This window comes from Peromyscus eremicus, chromosome 12 (assembly GCF_949786415.1).
Source record: "Peromyscus eremicus chromosome 12, PerEre_H2_v1, whole genome shotgun sequence".
In the NCBI taxonomy this organism is placed as follows: Eukaryota; Metazoa; Chordata; class Mammalia; order Rodentia; family Cricetidae; genus Peromyscus; species Peromyscus eremicus.
In genome coordinates, this window is record NC_081428.1 from 17,758,975 (window position 1) to 17,782,479 (window position 23,505).

Below are 23,505 nucleotides of genomic sequence, written 5' to 3' on the forward strand. Positions count from 1 at the left end.
TTTCATGGTATTTATTTGCAGTTTAGTACATAGGTTTCAAAAACCAGATTATTTTTTCAGCATGACCTATTTTCCTTGAAAATGCTTATGTATGCAAAAGGTAATATGTCATAGAATGCTGCCAAATAAGCTTCTCATCCTTGTCATCTGTTTCTTCCTGTACATGTCATTATATTTAACTTAATGCTTAAAAACAGTGGCATATGGTGAACACTGGAAATATATAGTCTTCTGTGTCTAGGGTACTACAGCTGTGGTCTACAATGTATTTTTCTTCTCAGAGTCAAGTCCCAGTCTCCCTTAGTGTTGTTGTATGTGAATAATTTGATAAAAATTAATTTGTCTTTTTTTCCCACTCACAAGAATGCCTTCTATAATTTCTATTGCTTTACCTTCTGTGGTGATATTGTGTTTCCGAAAATATTTTGTACCCTAATAAACTTATCTGAGATCAGAGAACAGAACAGCCACTAGCTATAGAGGCCAGAAAATGGTGGCACACACGCCTTTAATCCTAGCCTTCTGGAGGCAGAGATCCATCCAGATCTCTGTGAGTTTAAAGCCACACTGGAAACAGCCAGGCATGGTGACTCATGCCTTTAATCTCAGGAAGTGATGGCAAAGGAGAAAGGTATATAAGGCATAAGAACCAGGAACTAGAGCTGGTTACACTTTTAGGCTTTTGAGCAGCACGGTTCAGCTGAGAAGCATCCAGGCTGAGGAAATAGGATCAGCTGAGGAATTGGCAAGGTGAGGTAGCTGTGGCTTGTTCTACTTCTCTGATCTTCCAGCTTTAACCCAATACCTGGCTTCAGGTTTAATTTTATTAATAAGACCCTTTAGAGATTCGTGCAACAACCTTCTTTTGTTTATTTTCTTGTTAAGTACTTAAAGTTTTATGATAACTTCTCTGGTTTTGGTGGACACCTTGCCATAGCAAATACAACATGCGAAAAAATACAGTCACGGGAAGAGGCTGGTTTTGCATGTTATGTGGGATAGACAAATTAAAATTTCAGTAAGAGGAAGTACATCTAAATATGACAATATATAAAGTTAATCACAAATCTCATATTTTTTAGCAAAAGTAATTAAAATATGATATATAGGCCTAAATGTGAAATGAAAATAGTGGAACTATAGAAGCCAGCACAGGAGATAATCTGGGTGTTGTTGGCACAATATGAATTTGCGATGCAACAAATGTGTCATCCATAGAAAAAAAATAAAATTTACTCTCAATTAAAATAAAAATAGACCTTTGTTTTGAGCAGCTGGAGCTATTCTTAGCCACTAAACCTTCTCTTAAGCACCAACTGGTGTATTTTAAGGCAGTGAAGATGCTATGGATGACATTGTAGTCCAGGATATGTACCACTATGCTATACATTGTTCAAAAAAGAACATAAAATATAAGTAATCTGTGTAGGTTTCCAGTATTAGGCATATTTCTCTCCCTTGGAGTGGCCATTAAGTCCAATTGAACAGCTGTTGGTTGCCAACAAGTGAGTAATATTTCTTTCACTTTATGCATACCTTGCCATGCTGGTAATCGTGTTTTGTAGCTGTTGTCTCTGGGTAGACTGGTTAATCAATCGCTCCCCCACTTTGGCACCTTACAGGTATATTTCTGGATCAGGGATAAGAGACCACAAAAAAGAGGCTTTCAGGTCAGATCTAGCTTGAATCTCCTGTGTCATGTGTCTTAACTGTGCAGTGTTTTCAACAAAGGAGTCCCAGCTCAACCCTAAAGGCAATCAGGGGCTACATTGATAATCTATATTGTTTTGGGAACCACTTGGACGATCTTGACCAATCATTGGAAAGGATGCTTTTTGTGCCTGGTACTTAAGTATTTGTTATTCTATGAGGTCATGGGTATGAGAACACAAAACTGTTACCATCACTTTTTCAGATCAGCAGAAATTCTTACTATATTTTAAATATTATCCTTATAACCATAATAATTATATCTGCTATTGCTACATGACTGCACATGCACTGTCCAGTAGCTAAGCAAGAGGCTTAGTCATCCTGGGGCCTTACATCCTACATAGTTCGTGCACTGCATGGTCACGTTAATTTGCGTGCAGCATGATCTATGCACATGCGTGGCTCAACTATGTAAGCCCATATGCCCATGTGCAGGTAGAATCCATAAAAAATGGGTCACAGACTCCTCCGTCCCTTCTTCTTCTTCCTCTCTCTCCATGAACAGTTTTCTGTAGGCCTAAGCATACTCCCTTCTGTTCTCTTTCCCCGAATAAACTCTTATAGTGGGTTTTGTTGTGCCTTATGGCTTTTCTCACATAGTAACCAGCACTGCTTAATGAAGAACATAGCGCTGCATAATAATAACTAACATTGGTGCCAAGATGAAGCAGGCCCTCCCAGTCCTCTGCATCTGGGACCCTGTACCGAAGTTTGTGTGATCTACAACTGCCCACTTTTTCAATGCCCGGCGCCAGACCACTTTGCACAACACCTGCTGCTTCAAATGGTGAGTTCTCCCTTTCCAGCCAGCATAAACCAGCTTCAATCTCTGGCCCATGACTGTAGTCTGAGATATTGTTCTCACGGTCAGACCCCTGGGGAATTCTCGGGCTGCATAGGCCACAACTCATTCTCTCTTGACCAAGCACTGAATGTTGTCGGACCCCCAGGGGTCCTCTGGCTACACACGTGCCCTGGCCCTCACCCCTCTGCTTGATGAGGCAAAGGGTGACTTGCGCCAATCAATCACTGATCCACATTTGATCTTGGGGATGCCTGAGATTGGAGTCTTGGATCATGTTCGTCATTTTAGTGTTTTGTTTGTTTGTTTGTTTGTTTGTTTGTTTTCTCTTGGCTGCAGTCACAGGACATAAGGCTTCCTCCTCTTAGTCTCACTCCTCTGAGAAATGCCTTAAATATCCCTTAGATAACAATAAGAAATGGCCACCTAATGGCTCCTTAGACCCCAATATTTTACAGAAATTCTCTAATTTCTGTCAGTGAACAGGCAAATGAAAAGAGTTACCTTATCCCCAAGCTTTGTTTACCTAAGCTTTTTCCTTCCCCCCTTGATTCCTCCTCTCCTGCCCATGTGCTCCTAGTGATGCAACCTGAACCTGAGGAATCTCTGACTCCAATGAACCTTTAGCACCCTCCTCCTCTCTGCTACCGGGCGGGTCCTCCAACTGTCCAACTCTGGCTCCCACCTGCACTTATCCTGGTGACTCTCTAGCTAGAGATCAGTTTATAACCTACCTCCTGGCAGATCTTCCTAAGGCTGCCCTCAAACCAGTAAACTATAAAAAGCTAGAAGACATAATTCAAGACAAGGAATAAAATCCGTCTCATGTCTCTCAGAGCTTCCCTGATATCAGGACTAAACTTAAGCATTTAGAGAGGTGGCCCCTCCCACAGACATCCAAAAATCATAACTAGACACAACTCATGGATTAGCAGATTGTGAAGAGCAGAGGCCCAGGAGACACATCTACTTCACAGTTCTTGAATCCACTAAACAAGATCATAGGAGAGGGGGCAGAATGAATGTAAGAGCCCATATGAAGAGATTTCTATTGTTTTTCTTTATATTTGTGACTGTCTTTTAAACAATAGCTGTCCTAATCAGCAACTGCAACTCTGTAGCTACCAGCAGCTTAGGCAGCAAGGGCCATAGCCTGAGGGAATTTTGTTCCCTCAGGCATAGACTCTTTCAAAGCTACTACAGAAACTTATCTATCTCTATCCTCCTAAAGAACTCAAAATTCAAAGGTTGGAACGGAATTCTGCTCACTCAGAGAGGCTGAATAGTATGTAGCTAATCTTCTCCCTTTGCTTGTGTCTTCCAAAAAACCCAGCGTCCATCTCTCAACCTCCACTTAAAAATCCTTGCTCCACCTGGTTCCTCTTCACCACTCCCTGTCAGCTAGTTGCTGACTCAGTCTCCTGACCACAGGTTAATTTTATTTAATCAAACAAATATAGCATGTCTTTGCATCATTAAACAAAGGGGTCACAGTAAAAACAAATGTAACACATTTTAAAATAACGTTCTCCAACTGATGTCTACCATGAGCAGTCTCTCCTAGAAATGGCTGCATAAAGAAGATTAAAAAATGGCAATATCAATGAACACTAATGTGGAAGGGGGAAATTTAGTGGAGTCCCACCACTAGACAAAGAATTCCAAGCAACTAATGACTACTTGGAGGAGAATAGTTAGACTCTTCTAGAAATTAGGGCCATTATTGGTTGTCCAATATAAAGTAATCTGCCTGAAATGATATATCCATAAGAACAAAAGCACACTCATAATGCTGTGTGTGTGTGTGTGTGTGTGTGTGTGTGTGTAAAACAATAATAAAAGAAAAAGAAGCTATTAATTTGAGAGTAAAGGAACATTGGACAGTATTGAGGGAGGGCAATTTTAAAGGGCTAGAGGGAAGAAGTAGTAGAGGGAATATTGCTAATTCTATTTTAATTAAAACTATATTAAAATATGTAAATAACTGACCCAAGTCAATCTATGACCTTTTAACACAAGGCACCCAACATTATTCCCTCAATTTTAGAAAATATCTTGGCTTAGTAAGTAGATGGGAGGATGGGACTAAAATGATCTATGAAAATGTTCTATACTTCCATTCTGGTTTCTATAGCCTCACAATTGTGAAGCTAAGATCTTTTAATATAATAAATTTAATATTTTATATAAAACAAATAGTTTATGTCCTACATATTTTCAGTGCTAAAATTTTATCTTGCATGGACATATTCCTAAAGAAGGAGAACACATACTCTAATGATTTAAAATATGAAAGAATGGACTTGAATGTTTTTGAGTTTGTGAATTTTTTTGTCACCTGAATGAAGAAGTACGTAGAATCTTGGACTGAATATGGTATTAAAGATATACCTTCACAGAGCAGCTGACACCAGGAAAATAAACTTTTTACAGGTATTGTTATGCCCAGATTGTGACCCCAAAGAGACCACCGAAAACCATAGGTGTTCAGAATGCAACAACAAGGTTTATTCTGTAGATACAAGTCTAGACAGGGAACTCATTCCTACACCCAATACAGTGAGGCAGGGAGGAGTTGCTCTTTCTTTGTGAGGCTAGGTATTTAAAGGCAAAAACCACAAGCCCTTCAGGGCAGTTGGGGGGGTTGCCATGGGTGCAACTTGGATTGGTTTATTTTTATCTCTGTTCTCTTTAATTGGGTGAGGGTATGTAACCTTTGAATTTACTGTTTGGTGGTTACAATTATCACTTTGAGGGCAGTCCAGCACACGTCCCAGGGTTTATCCTTGAGCCACCATGGGGGCTGGTTGGCCAAGCATGTACTGACTGTGGGGGCTGGCTCAGTGGTCTAGGCTCTGTCCTTGACTCATGCACATTACTTTAAGTCGGTGAGGGGTCCCAGACAGTAAACATCTGGCTGAACTTTGAGCAGTCAGAGTACATGCAGAAAGGGAGCTACTGCAAGGACTATGTCTTTTGTTCATGGCCCTCCCAGAAACTGTTTGCTCAAATCTCAGGAAACTGAAATTGAGGCCTGATCTGTGAGAGAAGACTGAGCATCCTGTTATGGCATCTGCTTGGTTCTTTCAGTATGACCATGAAGTCATGTGATTTTATAAACAACAGAGTTATCAAACTATTTGTCTATATAGCAAAACACTGACTCAATTCCTCTTCTTGAGGTTTACAGACTGGTGATACACACTGCAAAATTATGAGTGTGTTTCCAAAGATAAGAAATCAATAGAAACAGTGTGAACATTTTACATCCTGATTTAGATAAAACAACCTTTGTAGGCAGACATTTCTCTCTCACAAAATGCTCACAAGTAACCACACAGAGGCATAATATTATTTATAAATACTTAGTCAATAGCTCAGGCTTATTACTAGCTAACTCTTACATTGAAATTAACCCATGTTTCTTATCTATACTTTGCCATGTGGCTTGCTATCTTTTCTTAGTATGGCATGCCCACCTTATTTCTGTCTGCATCTGCTGGTGATTCCTCTGACTCCATCCTTCTTCCCAGCATTCTCTGTTTGACTCTCCCCCTAACCTTATCCTGCCCAGCTATTGGCAAGTGAGTTTCTTTATTAAACCAATCACAGTATCATATATTTACACAGTATACAAAAAATTCCACATTTCCTCCCTTTTTGTGTAATTAAAAAGGAAGGATTTAACTTTAACATAGAACAAAATAGTTATTAATTAGAAATTACAGTTACAATATCCAATCCATTTGTATTCGGCAAATTTAGAGAAAATATTCTATTGTTTATCATATGTTTGTGACTCTAAAATTTTAGACTTAATACACCTTTTATCATAACTGAGGAAAACTACAGCTATGACTATCTAGTCTTCAACTTCATTAAAGAGCCCAGAAGGGTGAAATATTCCCTAATGACATATGTCTATGTGGACAGTCACCCTAGGTTTTCTGTAATGTTGGGGCATCTGTCTTTGGCCTACAGACCTAGTATATCTGACAGACTTTTCTGAGAATCAGGGAATTTTGAAGGACTATCTTACCTTGTCTTGGCAAAATTTGGCAGTCACTTTCTTTTTTGTCCTGCTGGTTCAGTTTGGACAGTATACTGTCAGCAATTGAAGCAAGAGCAGTTTCTTGCTCAAATGGCTAGCTTTTTCCATGAAGAGTTTTCCATGTGGAGTTTCTTTGATGCCCATCATCTCATCTGAAGTATATTGGTGCTGTCATAAGTAGAGGTGTCTCACTGTCAAGAAAAGTCTATGTTATTAAAACATTTTAAATGTCATATTCTGTAGGTCTTTGAAATATTTGAAGGCCATTTATATATATATAACCTTGAAAACATACCAAACATAGCTTACTCTAGCAGATTTCATAATCCAGTGCCTCATAGTAGCCAAAAAAATATGAATACAACACAGTAACATGCAGGATCCAGGCTCTCTCTATATTAATCTATATTTCTTATCTAAGCCTTGCCAGGTGCCTTGGTACCTTTTCTCAGTGTGACGTGTCCATCTTGCTTCTCTCTGTATCTGCTCCCAACTCCTCTGACTCTATCCTTCTTCTTCTCAGCATTCTCTGTTTGGCTTTCTGTAGCTAGAGTTTTCCTGCCTGGCCCACAGTCAGGACAAATCTCTCTCACCTGCCAGTCCCACAGCCTCTCAGACCCAAACAAGTAAACACAGAGACTTATATTGGTTACAAACTGTATGGCCGTGGAAGGCTTCTTGCTAACTGTTCTTACAGGTTAAATTAATCCATTTCTATAAATCTATACTTTGCCACATGGCTCGTGGCTTACCAGCATCTTTACATGCTGTTTGTCATCATGGCGGCTGGCAGTGTCTCTCTGACTCAGCCTTCCACTTCCCAGCTTTATTCTCCTCCTTGTCCCGCCTACACTTCCTGCCTAGCCAATGGCCAATCAGTATTTTATTTATTGACTAATCAGCAACACATTTGCCATACAGAACATCCCACAGCAGCTTTCCCTCTAACCTTATCCTGTCCAGCTATTGGCCAGTCAGCTTCTTTATGAAATCAATCATAGGGATATATATTCACACAGTGTAAAGGAATAGTCCACAATCCTATGAGTGAGGCATGGTGGTGTACACCTTCAAATCTTAGCAATCAGGAGAGACAGGAGGGTATTTCTGAGGTCATGGCCAACCTAATCTACATAGCAAGACCTTGACAAAAAATAATATTTTGAAACATAAGGCTATATATTTGATTTAGTCTAAATTGTCTAGGACATAGTATTATTCATAGGAGATCAAAATAAAAAAATGATGCAAACAAAATTATATATGAAAAAATGGCAAGTTGCCTAAGATTTACTTTAAAATAATCTACTAGTAAACATCATAAAGGCATTATATGAAAGAAGAGTTTAAAAGTACTTAAAATACATTGATCATTGCATTTTTTCACTTTAGTCAGTTTCCAATTTCCTGTTATAAACTGTGTGAGTAAAGAATAACTCCAGAGTCATAAAACACTCTATCATTGAGTTACATTCCCAGACCATAAAAATTTTAAAGAAATGCTTTTAAAAACTTCCATATTACATTAGAAAGTTTAGATGAAACAAACCATTTTTTAAATAAATCTGTTAGAAAAGTTGACTCAAAAGAGGCAGAAAAGCATGAAAGCAAACAATCTCTGGGATATTAAAAGCAACTTATTGAAGCTTATAAAATTCCGACAAGAGCCAGGCAGCAGTGGCACATGCTTTTAATCCCAGCACTTGTGAGGCAGAGGCAGGCAGATCTCTGTGAGCCAGCCTGGTCTACAGAGTGAGATCCAGGACAGGCACCAAAACTACAAGGAGAAACACGGTCTCAAAAAAAAAAAATTCTGACGAGAAATATCAGGAAAATATTGATGCAGTGGGTTTTCAAGTGAGATCTACTGACTATTAAAGGAATGAGATGATCCCTGATAGATTGAAACAATATAATAAATAAATAAATAAAAACATAAGTGACATATATTATGTGACTTATATTACCTTGATATTAAAATAATAAAATTGAACATAAGAATTCAGAGCATTGTAACTTAAGGATAATATTATTATTGCCTTCATAGAGATAATTCACATTCTGGGAGCATAAAAATTTGACTGGAAAACAAGGAAATAGGTACGCAAGGCATGCTACACACATAGCCTTTCCCATGTGAAAAATACCCTGATATTTAGAGTGCTAAATAATGAGTAAAATCTTAAATCCTGTGATAAAAGTATTGATACTTGTAGGAGGCTGGGATGCTGGCAAGACTCATACAAAATAAATGGAATGTCTGAGTGGCTTGGCTATTATAGGAGTCAACATGAAGATCCGTAACATCAATAATCTAAGCAGAGAAGACAGGTTTTTCACCCCTGCCTCTGTTTCTGGGTCACATTGAGGAAGTCTCCCTCAGATAGTTTTCTTCATGTCCTATAAATTCAGTACATGCAGCCTTTTCCAAGCAGCAATAAGGATTGAACCTTTGGGGGTGATTTTAAAAGTGTAGGAGAACAAAAAAGCTTTACCAAGGAGGACATTAACAGATCAAGAGACAGAAGCAATGCTATTTAAAATGGAAGCTAAAATCCCTGCAACACGAATTTCTAATTCTCTGATCTTTAAGCTTTCACCCCAATATCTGGCTCTGGGTTTTTTATTAATAAGACTGTTTAGCAATTTGTGTTACAAATCCCCATGTGACAATTTAAAAAAATGGGGCACAATATGAAATTACTGATTTATGACTCACTTATATAAATTTAGCTACACAACTGTATTGGTCAGGGTTCTCTAGAGCCACAGAAATTGTAGAATGAATCTCTCTCTTTATCCATATATATTTTCATATGTATATGTATATATAAATGAGAATTTACTAGAATGACTTGCAGCCTGCAGTCCAACATTGACTAGGTGTGAGTGGAAAGTCCAAGAATCTAGTAGCTGCTCAGTCCCATGAGGCTGGGTATTCCAGCTGGTTTTCTATATATGCTGGAATCACCCCCCCCCCAAAAAAAAAATAGGCTCCAATGCCAGTGAAGGAATGGATGTGCTCACAAGTCTACGGTAAGCAGGCAAAGAGCAAACCTTTCCTTCTTCCATTGTCCTTATATGAGCTTCCAGTAGAAGGTGTGGAACATATTAGATGTGTGCCTTCAATCATCCAGGTCTGGATTAAAGGCTGTGTGTCTTCCTACCTAAAGTCTGGATTAAAGGCCTGTTGTCTTCTTGCCTCAAGATCTGGATCACAAGTGTGCCCTCCATTTCTGGATTATAATTCATTCCAGATCAGTCAAGTTGACAATCAAGAATAACCATCACAACAACAATATCTGAAAATATTCATAAATATTACAAAGCTTTTGCTTCAGAGAGGCTTAGAATAAATCAGTCGTGGATTATTTAATTCTAAGAGCTATTTTACATGGGGAGGTAGATGTGTTTCTGAGCTGGATTGGCAGTTGGAAGGATTCCTAACAACTATAATTTTAGGGTATTATTTTTTAGCTCCTTTTGTTATGTCAAAATTATTATATTAATTTAATGTTATTTTAAACAAAATATACTTTTAATATGTTCAAATTGTTGATGGTAGGTAATTCATTGTGCCCTGAGGAATTCCTTCCATTTTTCTGCTTTCTTTTCTGGGTGATTAGATTTAATCCATTCATTGTCTCTCAGGGACCTAAAACATGTGGTGTGGGGTCCTGCCTGGAGAATGTACCAGACAGAGGGAATGTCATATTCAAATGGAACAATGAATTTACCTGGCTTCAGTGGATATGCATGTTCTGGAATTCCTGTTGTTTAAAAAGTCCAAATTGTTCACTAATTCTGTGCTGTGAACTAAATTTCTCTGGGGTCATTTTGAGAATTAAATAGGTTTAAAGTTTCAGAAAAAAATAAAACAAACGTGTTTGGAACAGAGTTTGAACTTCTAGTTTATTATTGAAGAAAGTCATTAAATTTCACGGCAATTAACATTTTGTCTTCATGGTCTAATACATTCAGACTTCATATTCTGAAACTGCTATACTCAAAAAAAATTTCCCAAAGCAATAGATAAAGTCAGACATTCAAGGACTATACTTTAATGTGAGCATCTAGTATTTATAACTAAGAAAATTTCATATTTACATAGTTAAAAAGCACTGTTACTATAAAATGAAAGTTATAATTAAGAAATACTGAAAGATATTCAGACATGCTCATTATCCCAAAGGGAACCTGAATACTATCAAGCATAATATGAATATGTATACACACATACATATAAATATATATGATTTGAATATTCTTGAATATCAGGTTCTCTACCTTTAATGGCCTAGAGCTTTTAAATTTTATGACAAAGTAACTTAATTTATTTTATATACAGGATTTCACAAAACAGAAATATTATACATATATATATATAAATGTTTTCAAAGAACATCTACAAATATTACATTAAGAAAATTTTTAACATGTGTTGCATTTTCTAACTATTGGGGAAAGTTACAGTGAATAAGAAGTAAACTTTTATTTTATTTTAGCTTTTTTAGGGTGAAAGCTGAAAGATCAGAGAAGCAGAGCAGCCAGCCACTAGAAAGACTTCTTACCTCTAGGAATCCTCAGAATGAAAGGGCTGAGCTCCTATCTCCACCCCACCTTATTACTTCCTCTCTCCACCCAGCCTTATCAATTCCTGTTTCCTCCTCACATGTGCTGGGATTAAAGGTGTGTGCCACCACTGCCTGGCCTCTAGTGGCTAGCTCTGCATTCTGATCTTCAGGCAAGATTTATTTTTTAAAGCATAAACAAAATATCACCAATTTCCCCTTTTTTTGTCTAAACTAAAAAAAGATTATAACTAATTTAAGAGAAACTATATACAATAAGTATAGTAACTATATACAATATATTCAGGTAATAAATACATCGACAATGTCTGGTTCATTAACATTTGACAAATTCAGAGAAAATATTCCATTATTAATCCTATCATGGTGAGTCTAAGGTTGTACCTAATTCTTTTTCTATTTAAACTCACATTACCAAAACTATCTTTTAATGTCTCTCAAACTTATACTTATTACACCTCTTTAGTGAATTTCTTTTCTGAATCTGATAACAAGAAAAACTATAACTATAAAATGTTCAACTCCATCAGAGATCCAAGAAGGAAATAGTATTACCTGAGTAAGCAGGAAGTGCAAGCAAGTGACTTCCAGAAAATGTATGAAATGATAGAAAGAGCTGGCTTCCTGGAAGTCACCCTAGGTTCCTTTGCAATGGTAGGGGATCCATCTTTGGCCTATAGGTCTAGCATATCTGACAGACTTTTCTGTAAGCAGGATATTCAAATGGCTGTTCTATCTTGTCTTGGCAAAGTTCAGCAGTCCTTTCTTTTGTGTCCTGCTTGTCTCATTTGGAAAGCATACTGTCAGTAGTCAAGGCAAGGGCATTTTCTTGCCCAGTGGCTAACTTTTGCTACAATGAAAATAAACTCCATATGGAGTTTCTTCAATGCCCATTATCTTCTCTGAATGAGATTGATGCTGCCATGAGCAGACATGTCTCATTGTCATAGAAAATGAACCAATGTTATTAAAGCATCTTAAATGCCATATTCTGTAGATCTCTGAAATATTTGAAGATAACTACCCTATCTAAAATGTATCTCCATTTGATCTTGATAACATATCTAATATGACTACAAGTTTAATTATAATAGATGACTAACTACTAACTAGCATTTCTTTATTATCCTAAATAGTTTACAATAATAACTTTCAAGGAGTAACAACTTGTATTATATTGTAAAATAAGCTGTGTAGGTACAATACAATTGAACAAGATTAGCAAAGCATATATAGTATGTTCTAACAAAAATAATATCAAATATGTATCAATATACAAAGTTTGTATATAATATAAAAATCCAATTCAATGTAAAATATATAAAACCAGTAGTTTCTTTTTAAAAGTAGATTCAATAATCTACCTTTTTATCAAATCATATCTATATTCCCCTCTTTTCTTTTCAGAGTAGATTCAATAATCTGTGTTTTTATTCTATCATATTAATATCCTCCCTTTTTTTTCAAAACAAGAACCCTGAATCTAATCTCTTTTGTTTGCTTTTTTCTTGATTATTACCAATAACAAATTATAACCAACCACCCTAAATAATGACAAATATCCATAACTCAGAACTACCAGAAGCCACCCACTCCACATCTTGGGAATGTAGGCATTGTGTAAAATGAAAAAAACAAAAACAAAAACAAAAACAAAAAACCAAAAAAAAAAAAGTAAATTTAAAAGCATATGGACTTATATAATAATTGATGATTTTGCATGTAGTTTATCTGCCTTCTCTGACATCTTTCTAAAATTTGTCTTTCTAAATGCTTCTTTAGAAATAACTGGACATGCAGACTTGACAAAATAAAAAATTCTAGTTCTGAATGGTACAGTTGATTCTATTTGATAGGAAAAGGAGACTTCAAGATTCATTCATTTACTAATCTCTCTATTTTATTAATTAAACTTATTCATTTATTTTACATCCTGACCACAGTTTTCTCTCCTTCCTCACCTCCCATCCCTCCACCAATTAACACCTCCTATGTTTCTGTTCAGACAGGGGCAGGCCTTCCATGGGTATCAACAAAGCATGGCATATCAAGTTGACGTAGGATTAAACTTCTCCCCTCATGTTAAGGCTAGGTAAGACAACCCATCATGAGGAATAGGTTCCTAAAAGCCAGCCAAAATGTTAGAGATGACCCCTGCTCCCATTGCCCCTTAACACTTCCTTTGCCATTTGGAATAGTCTTTAGTAAATGAAATTAGGTAACTAGAATATCCACATGAAAAACATGAAATTCATCCTTGTTGTACATGTACAATGTTCATTTGAATTGCGCAATCACTTACATATAATGTCTAGTCACAAAACTCTAAGAAAAAAATCTCCTGGGGATTGATGTTAGTAATGATCTTTTGTAATGATATCAAAAGCCTAAGAACAAAAGCAAAATAAAATGAAACTAAACTAGATTGAAAGAATTCTAAAGAAAAAAAATCAATCAATTAAATATAAAAGATGTCTAGGCTTTACATCTGAAAGAAGATACATTTCATATTCATTCTATTTTATGCGTCTATTGATGATCCCCTCTCTATTTTTCTCACACAATTTAAAATGTACAAGTCTTGAGTAGAGTATAGTTAGACTTTCTTGAGACCACCAGCTTACACATAATGACATGGAAACTTCTTATTAAGTAGGAAAGCTTGGCCTTAGCTTAGGCTTGTTCCCAACTAGCTCTTGCAGCTTAAATTAACCCATTTATATTAATCTATGTTATGCCACATGGCTCATTACCTTTCCTCGACATAGTGTTCATCCGACTTCCTCGGCATCTGGCTTGTGAAATCTCTGCCTCTCAGATTCTTCCCAGAGTTGTTATCTCTGCCTGGAAGTTCTGCCTATCCTTTCCTCCCAGCTATTGGCTATTCAGCTCTTTATTATACCAACCAGAAGATGCCTAGGCAGAGACGCATCTTCACAGTGTGATCAAATATGCTGCAACAGTAGGGATTCTTTCAAAGAAGATATATAGGATGACAGTTACATGGCAGAGTGATAAACATCAGCAAATATCAGAGAAATAAAGTAGCAATTATCAAAAGTACAAGGAACAGCTAGGGCTAGTGATAGTGTAAAGAAAAGAGACCTATTATATTGATGCTCAGAATGTATATTTTTATAGCATTTTTGGAACCAGTATGGATGCTACATTTTAAAAATTGTTGTTTTGGAAACCTACTACTGTAGAACCTTCTGAAAATATATCCATATATGAAAATAAACTAAATGGAGTCACCAAACAATAGGGAAGATAATGCCCCAACTAGACATCGTATGACACCAGGTAAAAACTTCAATGCCATTAAGGGATGAACATGATCAAAGTATATTGTGAGAAATTTTTTTCAATAAAAAAGGTTGTTTAATCCAAGGCAACAATAATCAATTACTTTGTGAGGATACATTTATCGCTATGTATGCCAAAGAGAAAAAATAATGTAAGATTAACAACTATCAACTACAAACTAAAAGCCAAATTTTGTATTATATCCCAATGAAAAATAAAGTAATAACTCAGAGTTTTGTGCTTGTATATACTTTTCAAATAATTCTTTAAAAATACCATGTCAAAGGTTGAGGATATAGCTCAATTGATAGAGTATTTGTTATCATAAATGAAGCTCTGTGTTCTATCTAAAAACCCACCTAAACCCAGGCGTGTTGGCATACAACAGCATTCTAGAGGCAGAAACAGGTGGATGAAAGTTCAAGGTTATCTTCATCAACACAGGGAGCTAGAAGCCATCATTGTTTACATGAGGTCTTGTCTCAAAACTAAATGAAATAAATAACTGAATTATTTTCATTTCCCTTTGGAACATGAACACTTATTTTAAAATAGTGGACTACTTTTTTCTAATGATGATCATATCAATGGTGCTTACAGTAGCCCATTATTAATGTGTTTAAGTGTAGAGTAAGCCTCAGAATGCTAAATAAAATCATAAAACAGATAACTAATATTTCTCAGTGTTACTTTCTTGTATATATACAAGATAGATGAGATCAGATGAAGTAAATGCTGAATATATGAGAGCTTATATGGCATATAGCTTCATACCAGAAAGACAAAAGGGGAAAAGTAGCAAATATTGTCAAATCTAAACACCCAAAAGTGATAACACTTTTGTTGCCTCAATTTAAAATAGAATACATTTTTTCTCAAATAAGACCTTCTTATAGTTCCATTTTTTAGTGTGATATATTTCATATTCTTAAATGTCAAATTTTTACCATGCTGATGGGAGCAGAACTATTACAAACCTCTCATCTGCCAAAAAAAATCCTTGTTTTCACAAGATGTATTAAAAGTTGTTTAGCTGCAATAAAAGGTTAAGACACTTCATAAGATTGTTTTTGATTTTAAAGAGAGAGAGAGAGAAAAAAAGAAGACAAGCCTCAGGGGCGCCATCATAGAGTTCTGCTTTTTATAAATGTACTCTCAGCATTCTCATGTGCTTCTGATATGCACAGATTTATTCCAGAAAACTCTCCTACTGGTAAAAAAAAAAATCACACTAACTATTTAGTGGACACAAGGTGACCAGAAGCCATCTTTCATATGACATAAACCATATGCATATTGTGACTTGTTATTGACACTGGGGAAGGACAGAATATAAAGGTGGGTTGAAAAGAGGAACCTTTATTCTATATTAAAATGCACATTTGCACTCCTATTATAGAATGGAAGCTTCATGTGCTGATTATAAATAGCTCCACGTGGACATACTGCTAATCTACTTCTCTGTGTTGAATTCTATCCTAGTTGACAACCCAGGATAAATGCACAGAATAAGCAATATCATGGATCTTAGCGACATGGGTAGTCACCAGATCAGGAGGACATGATGTATGTGTGGGATAATGGATGCCCTTGTTTCACATATGCCTACATAATCTGCTACTGAAGATGATGTATAAGGTTGACCTTCCAACTCTGTGAAAGCAACCTAATAGCGATGAGGCTTCCAGGCTATTGCTCACTTTATTTCTCAATATTTATGATTAAATTATGTGGCATCTTCAATAACAGGATCTTACTATAACAATCTAGATGTTAAACATGAGCAATATAAATGGACTGTAATGTTTAGGACGGGGGACAGGTGATGGGACCCATTGGCCAACAACAGAGGGCTAGTAAACCCATTCCTGGTATGGGAATTTTTATTTGTGTAAATGCCCCATTCTTACAAATATTGGGGTATTTTTCTATACTACAGTATAATTCTGTTTAAAGTCGTTTGTGTATGTATATAGTTCAGGAAGCTTCTACTTCCTACTAGGTTTCCATATGGCTTTTTTAAAAAACAGCTTTTACTGTTGATTGTCACTCCCTTCTCCTCCTCTACCCTTCTTTCCCTTCCCAACTCCTTGATTTATTTTTGTTTGATCAAAGATAAACCAGGTATCAATGCTATAATCAGCCAGTAACATGCTTATCATGAGATATTTTGTAAAGCTTGCATTTTAGAAAACATCAAATGATTCTACACATAACTGGGTTAAGGCAAAAATAATTTCAGACTATCTAACCTATTGTAACCCCGTGAGTAGTCAGCCTAGACACACAGGCTGTAAAAATAGAAGGTCCTATGCTTTACAGACCCTGAGAAATTTGTACTTCCTGATTTGACAGATGCTGTCTGAAGATGTTGTTTCAGATAAGACTGTCTGTTTTGTACTTTGCTTTTTCATCTTGGACATCTAATAAGGAAGTTAAAAAGAGATCCAGGGCTCTGATGCTTGCCAAATGACTTATATAGTCAATATGCTATATAAGTAAAGAGTCTTCCTGTTTGAGAGAGAGAGCTGCTGAAACCTCAGATGTGCATTCAACTTTTACTTCCACTGCCCCCACAGACACCATATCTGCTCTTTGGGACCTGAACCCTGCTGAAGCTGGACTTTGACACTTATTACTAAGTAAAACAAATAGTAAACAAGGTAAGAAACTATATTACCTTGGTTAAGTTTCAACAACTACAGGTCAGGTTACTCTCATAAATAACGGTTCCAGTTAGCTTCTCTATTGTTATGATAGATGACCATGATCAAAAGTGACTTAGGAGAGGACAGGGTTTATTTTGCTTCAACTTCTGAGTCAATTGTCATTATGGGAGGAAGTCAGGACAGGAACTCAGGCAGTATCTTAGAGGCAGGAACTGAAGCAGGGGCCATAATGGAAAGCTATGTTTTGCTTTGTATTTTCTTGCTCGGGCGGTTGTTTTATATACCGTAGAACCAAGTGCCCAGGATAACACTGGCCACAGAGAGCTGGGCTTTCCCACATCATTTGTTAATCAAGAAAATATCCTAAAGACATACCCACCGGATAATTTTATTGAGGCAATTCCTTAGTTGAGGTTCCATTTTACCAGGTTACTCTAGATCAGCTGTTCTTAACCTGTGAGTCATTACCCTTTTGGGGGGGTCCCCTCTCACATATCCTGCATATCAGATATTTAAGTTACAATTCATAAAAGTAGCAAAATTACAGTTATAAAGTAGCAAGAAAAATAATTTTATGGTTGGAGGTCAGTACATGATAAGGAACTGAATTAAAGGGCTATATTAGCATTAGGAAGGTTGAGAAACACTGCTCTAGATTGTGTTAAATTGACAAAAAACAAGCACAGTAAGTGATTAAAACCACTTTTAGCAGTGTGGAACATTGTTTTCCTTCAGTTGAGGGAAACAGGAATAAGAAAAGGAAGAGAAGCAGAGACAGTGAACTCTGATATCTTAAGTCATAAAAGGTTATTTGCATACTCCACTGTAATAATGGTAGGAAAAACATTCTTCAGCACTTGAGAGGTGCTAATGCTTTTGTTTTGTTTTGTATGTGTTTTCTTTTTTTTTTTTTTTGTCTTTACAAAAATGACCTCATCTCTGTAATTACAGTTTTACTTTAAATTGCATGGACTACCTGAATAAAATCTGTGAGCTTACTCTGCATTACGCTTTACCCTAAAAAGGTGACTGCCAGCATTAACAATTAGAGATTACCTCCAGATCATTAGAAAACACTAACTTCTCTGAATTTACAGGCTGTTTATTCTCATTGTTGTAAGGAAGTCTCCTCTGAACTGAAATATTCATTCCAGGAGGCAGGGCGAGGTTCATGAGTGAGACTCAATAGTCACATGTCTGGGGAAATGGAAACCCTCAAGAGTCCAAAGCACCCTTCCCTAGGGTGGTAGAAGCAGCAAACACTTGCTGGGGATAGGGTGGGGTTTGTGGTTTGTACCCACGGGACTTGTTAAGCTGCAGCCAATCATGCTGTGAGCTCCAGGGATGCAGCTTCCCTGTGTCAGGGTCAGCTTTTTATAGATGCAGCTGTTTTTGGTGCAGCTGCTCCTGTAAGTAACCCCTCACCTATTGCTTATACTCCTGTGAGTAACCCCAGTAAAGTCTTATTGCCTCGCTAAACTGGACTTTGGTCTGTTGCGGGTTGTTGTTGTTATTTTTTGTTTTTGTTTTGTTTTGTTTTTTGAGATGAGCAGACATGTGTGTGTGTGTGTGTGTGTGTGTGTGTGTGTGTGTGTGTGTGTGCGCGCGCGCATATGGGAAAAGACTCATAAAACACTCATTTATCAAATTCAGGTGCTAAAAGTTTCCCTTAGGACATTGCAATCAACAGATCATACTTTAAGAAGAGTTTAAAAAATATAATAATTGGACCAAAATTCTCCTCAAGCTTGAAGTCAACTGAATGTTTTTAAGAAAAATCTGCCAACAGTTGTAAAATTAAGGACTGGAGTGGTTTCTCATTCAACAAACTATTTGCTGCACTGGCCTGAGGACCCAGGTTTAATCCATAGCACTTGTGAAAAAACAGCTGTTGCACTGTGCACCTGTCATTTTAGCATTGAGGGATTAGTCATATCCCAGGTCCCACTGGAAAGCCGATATAACCAAGTCCATGAGCTCCAGGTTCAGTTGAGAGGCCCTGTTTCAAACACTCAGGTAGAGAGGGAGGGAGACCTTGATCTTGACTTCTGGTATCTGTAAGCATGTGTAAGCACATCTCTGTATATGTAACCATCTTATTAAATAAGAAACACAGAGCCAATGCAAAGATGAAAGCCCAAGAGGTCAGAGGGATAGCTAAGAGCTAAAAACCTTACCCTTCACTGCTGCTGCTACCTTCCTTAGCAAGAGACCTACTTCCTGTCTGTTTGTCTTTTTATGGACTTTCTATTCTGTCTTCTCATTGGTTGTAAACCCAACCACGTGACCTCCTCATCACTGCCTGTCTGTACAGACCTCCAGGTCTTCTATGGTTGGTATTGAGATTAAAGGCATGTGTCTCCATGCTGGCTGTATCCTTGAACACACAGAGATCTGCCTAGCTCTGCCTCCCAAGAGCTGGGATTAAAGGCATGCACCACCACTGCCCAGTTTCTGCTATGGCTTGCTATTAGCTCTGACCCCCAGGCAACTTTATTTATTAACATACAAATAAAATCACATTTCAGTACAATTAAAATATCACCATATTTTCCCTTTTATATTTTATAAAAATGAAAAAGTTTATAACTAACATAAGAAAAACTATATACAAAAGTACAATAACTATATACCATATATACAAGTAATAAATACCTAAACAATGTCTAGTCCATTTTTATTTGACAAATTCAGAGAAAATAATTCCATTATCTAGCCTATTTTGTTAAGTCCAAAATTTACCTAATTCACTTTCTATCCTAACTAATCTTCAATTATAACTAGCTAATCTTCAACTCCCTCAGAGACCCAAGAAGGAAATAATATTACCTAATAAAAAATAAAAACAGGAAGTGCATGCAAGCACCTTCCAAAAAAACTGTGAGTTGACAGAAACAGCCAGCTGCCTGGATAGTCACCGAGATTTCTCTGCAGTGTTAGGGCATCATCTTCAGCCTATAGGTTTAGCATATCTGACAGACTCATTTGTGAAGTAGGATATATACAAGGTCACATTGGGTGAAAGCAGTCCATGTACCACAAACACCTGAATTCCACTAGTGTCGTGTCATGATTCAGGATTTTAAATTCTGGAAATTGTTGATGTTTTTTTAATTCAGCTGTCCATTCTTCTTGGCTATGTGTGTGTGTGGCTTCATCTCAGCATCCCGTTCTTCTCCATATCCTTCTATTAAATGCCAGTCTACTCTTGAGAGGTGTGAGTTTAGTTACTCTTCAAAAATAGCTGTTTCAGCTGCCATTCCACTGCACATCAGAAGCCATCAGTCCACTGTCTGTTCAGCTGCCTTCGAAGAAAAGGGTACAGTACTTTTTCCAGCTTGCAAAGGCCACTTCAGGGATGGTGCCATATTGTCTTGGCCTCAGAAGATGTCCTTTGATAAAGCCACAACCACACTTGTCTTGGCAAGAATCAGTCCTTTGTTTCGTGTCCTGTCTGTCCATTTTGTCCTGTTTGTCAGCAATTGATTCGAGGATACTTTGTTGTCCAGTGGCTAATTTTTGCCACAATGCAAGTTAACTCCATATGCAGTTTCTTCAATGCCCATATTTTCTCTGAAGTAGATTGGTACTGCCAGGAGCCGACATATCTCAGTCATAACAAAAAGAAAAATTTTCTAAGTTATTAAAATATTTTAAATGCCACATTCTGTAGATCTCTGAAGGGTTTGAAGATGACCTGTCTATCTAAAATATATCTGCTCAATCTTGAAAACATACCTAGTATGACTACAAGTTCTATTATAATGTCTAACTACTAACTTTCATTTCTTTATATCCTAATAGTTGGTAATAATAACATTCAAGGATCAGAAAATTGCATTACATTGTTAAATGAACAGTATAAGTATAATTAGAAATATACATATAGCATTTTCTAACAATATCAATTTCAATATATATAATTTGTATAGAATATAAAACAATCCAATCCAATGTAAAGTATTTAAAACTAGTAATTGTCTTTTTCTTTTTCTTTTTCTTTTCTTTCTTTTTTTAACAAGAACCTTAAATCTAATCTCCTTTGCTTAGCCCTTTTCCTAACCCTTGACAACAACTTGTAACCAACCCCCCTAAACAATGAAAATTATCCCAGACCCAAAACCCATTAAAAGACCAAAAAACTGCCAGACCCACACCACCTCTTTGGGAATGTGGGCATCATATTCTTAAAATTGCTTCCTGCTGGGTATGGTCAAAGATATCTTTATCTTGAAAAGAAAAAAATTTAGGTTAATTGTCAAATTCTAGGAAAACTATATCCTTCATTATCCAGTCTGTGTATAATGCCAAAGTTCAGGATTTATCTCAAGTCCTTATTCAAGTAGTCTTTGAGACTGGATCATCTCAGCTAGTCATCTCAAAATTGCTCTGAGCACTTTGTAGTTCAAAGCTGATCTGTAGATGATGTTTGTCAGCTTAGTGATATTATTATTGTCCACATGGAATTGTTGTTGTTGTGGGGCCCCATCTTCTTCCTGGAGACTTCAGTTTATGTTAGGCCAGGCCATGATTTCCTGCAGAAAACTGATAAGAGACTTGAACCCAAAGACATATATATGCAGCTAATTGAAGCCTTTTTTCTAGAATTAGTTAGTACTCTATATGACCACTCATATTTTAACAAAGTTTATTTGTAGCTGGAGTTTCCTCTCCGGGTCCACCAAGTCCTGGCAATCCGACAGCCCACTTATAAAATAAACACACAGACACTTATATTATTTAAACTGTTTGGCCTAATCGTTCAGGCTTCTTGCTATCTAGTTTTTCTATCTTAAATTAACCCATTTCTATTAATCTATACTTTGCCATGTGGCTTGTGGCTTACCGGTACCTTACATCTTCCTTGTCATGGCGGTGGCTGGCAGTGTCTCTCCCTCTGCCTTCCTGTTCCCTTAATTCTCCTCTCTGTTAGTCCTACCTATACTTCCTGTCTGGCTACTGGCCAATCAGTGTTATATTTATACAGAGCGATATCTGCAGCACATCTCCAAATACATGAACACACACACACACACACACACACACACATACATACACACACACACACACACACACACACACACACACACATCCATAAATTATCAAGGAGTAGACAGATTACTTGATATATGACATCACTGGCATTAGGGTGCAAGAAGGTAATAATCAAGATGGGAGAATTCCTTCAGAACGTCTATTTTAATCAAAGAAAGGAAGGCAAGAGGTAAATAAGCATGCCATACAAGTTGAAAATGTAGATGCAATTATCTCCTTAAACTGCTTAAGAAAGGATATACCTTGAAGTAGCATATGCTAAAGAAAGTTGTCATATTGCTTTAAAAAAAATGAAAGCTTTTGCACTGAAAGAAATTGTAACATTGCATTTTCTGGAGTTCTCAGCATGAAGGGAAATAATCAAGTATCTTAAAGCATTCAGGGAAGAGAGAGACTTACTGCATTTTCAAGGTCCTTTCCAAGCCTGAAATTTTATGAATACTTCATTAGATATAATCAGATTAAATAAAAACTATCATAAAACAAAAATTCATCTCATAATCATAGAAGTTCCATTTATGGCCAAGAACCTTCTCTTCTAATAATTTCAGAAAAATAGTTAATCACACAGTTGTATAGAAGAAAAAGTATCAGTTAAAATTAATAACACATTTAAAGTTAACCAATAGCAAATTATGGTCCAAAACTTGACATTAACTTTACATAAACTGAAATCTCTAATTATATTAGAGAAAAGATGCAAAAAATTGATCAACTATGTGTATATATATATATATATATATAGTTTGATTTGACTAAAATTCTTATTTATATGTAGATTTTATTTTAATGCTGCTTTTTCTGTTTAATTTTTGAGATTATACTTTAATTACAAACGTTATCCCTTATCATTCATCCTTCCATAAACTCCTATATATCCCTGCCCTCTCTCCTTCAAATTTGTGGACTCTCTCTCTTAATTTTTTTTACTATTAGTGCATGAAGATAAGTATCTCTATATATAATATATATTTCTAAATATAACTTGTTCAACACAGATAATGTTATTTGTAAGTATATTTTCAGCTGACCATTTGGCATATATATATATATATATATATATATATATATATATATATATATATATAATTTTACTAAAATTCTTGCTTACACATAAATAGATTTATTTTAATGTTTCTTTAACAAAGGCTTTATAATGCTTTGCAATTAAACAAAATGATTTTACTTATGTTTACACAGGCAGATTCTTTAACCCATTTTTTAAACTTGCATTTCAAACTGTCCTTTAATTATCTCCAAATTGTTGGCAGCCACCTGAACTGGCTGTTCATGCTAAACTCATCTATTAAAATGTAC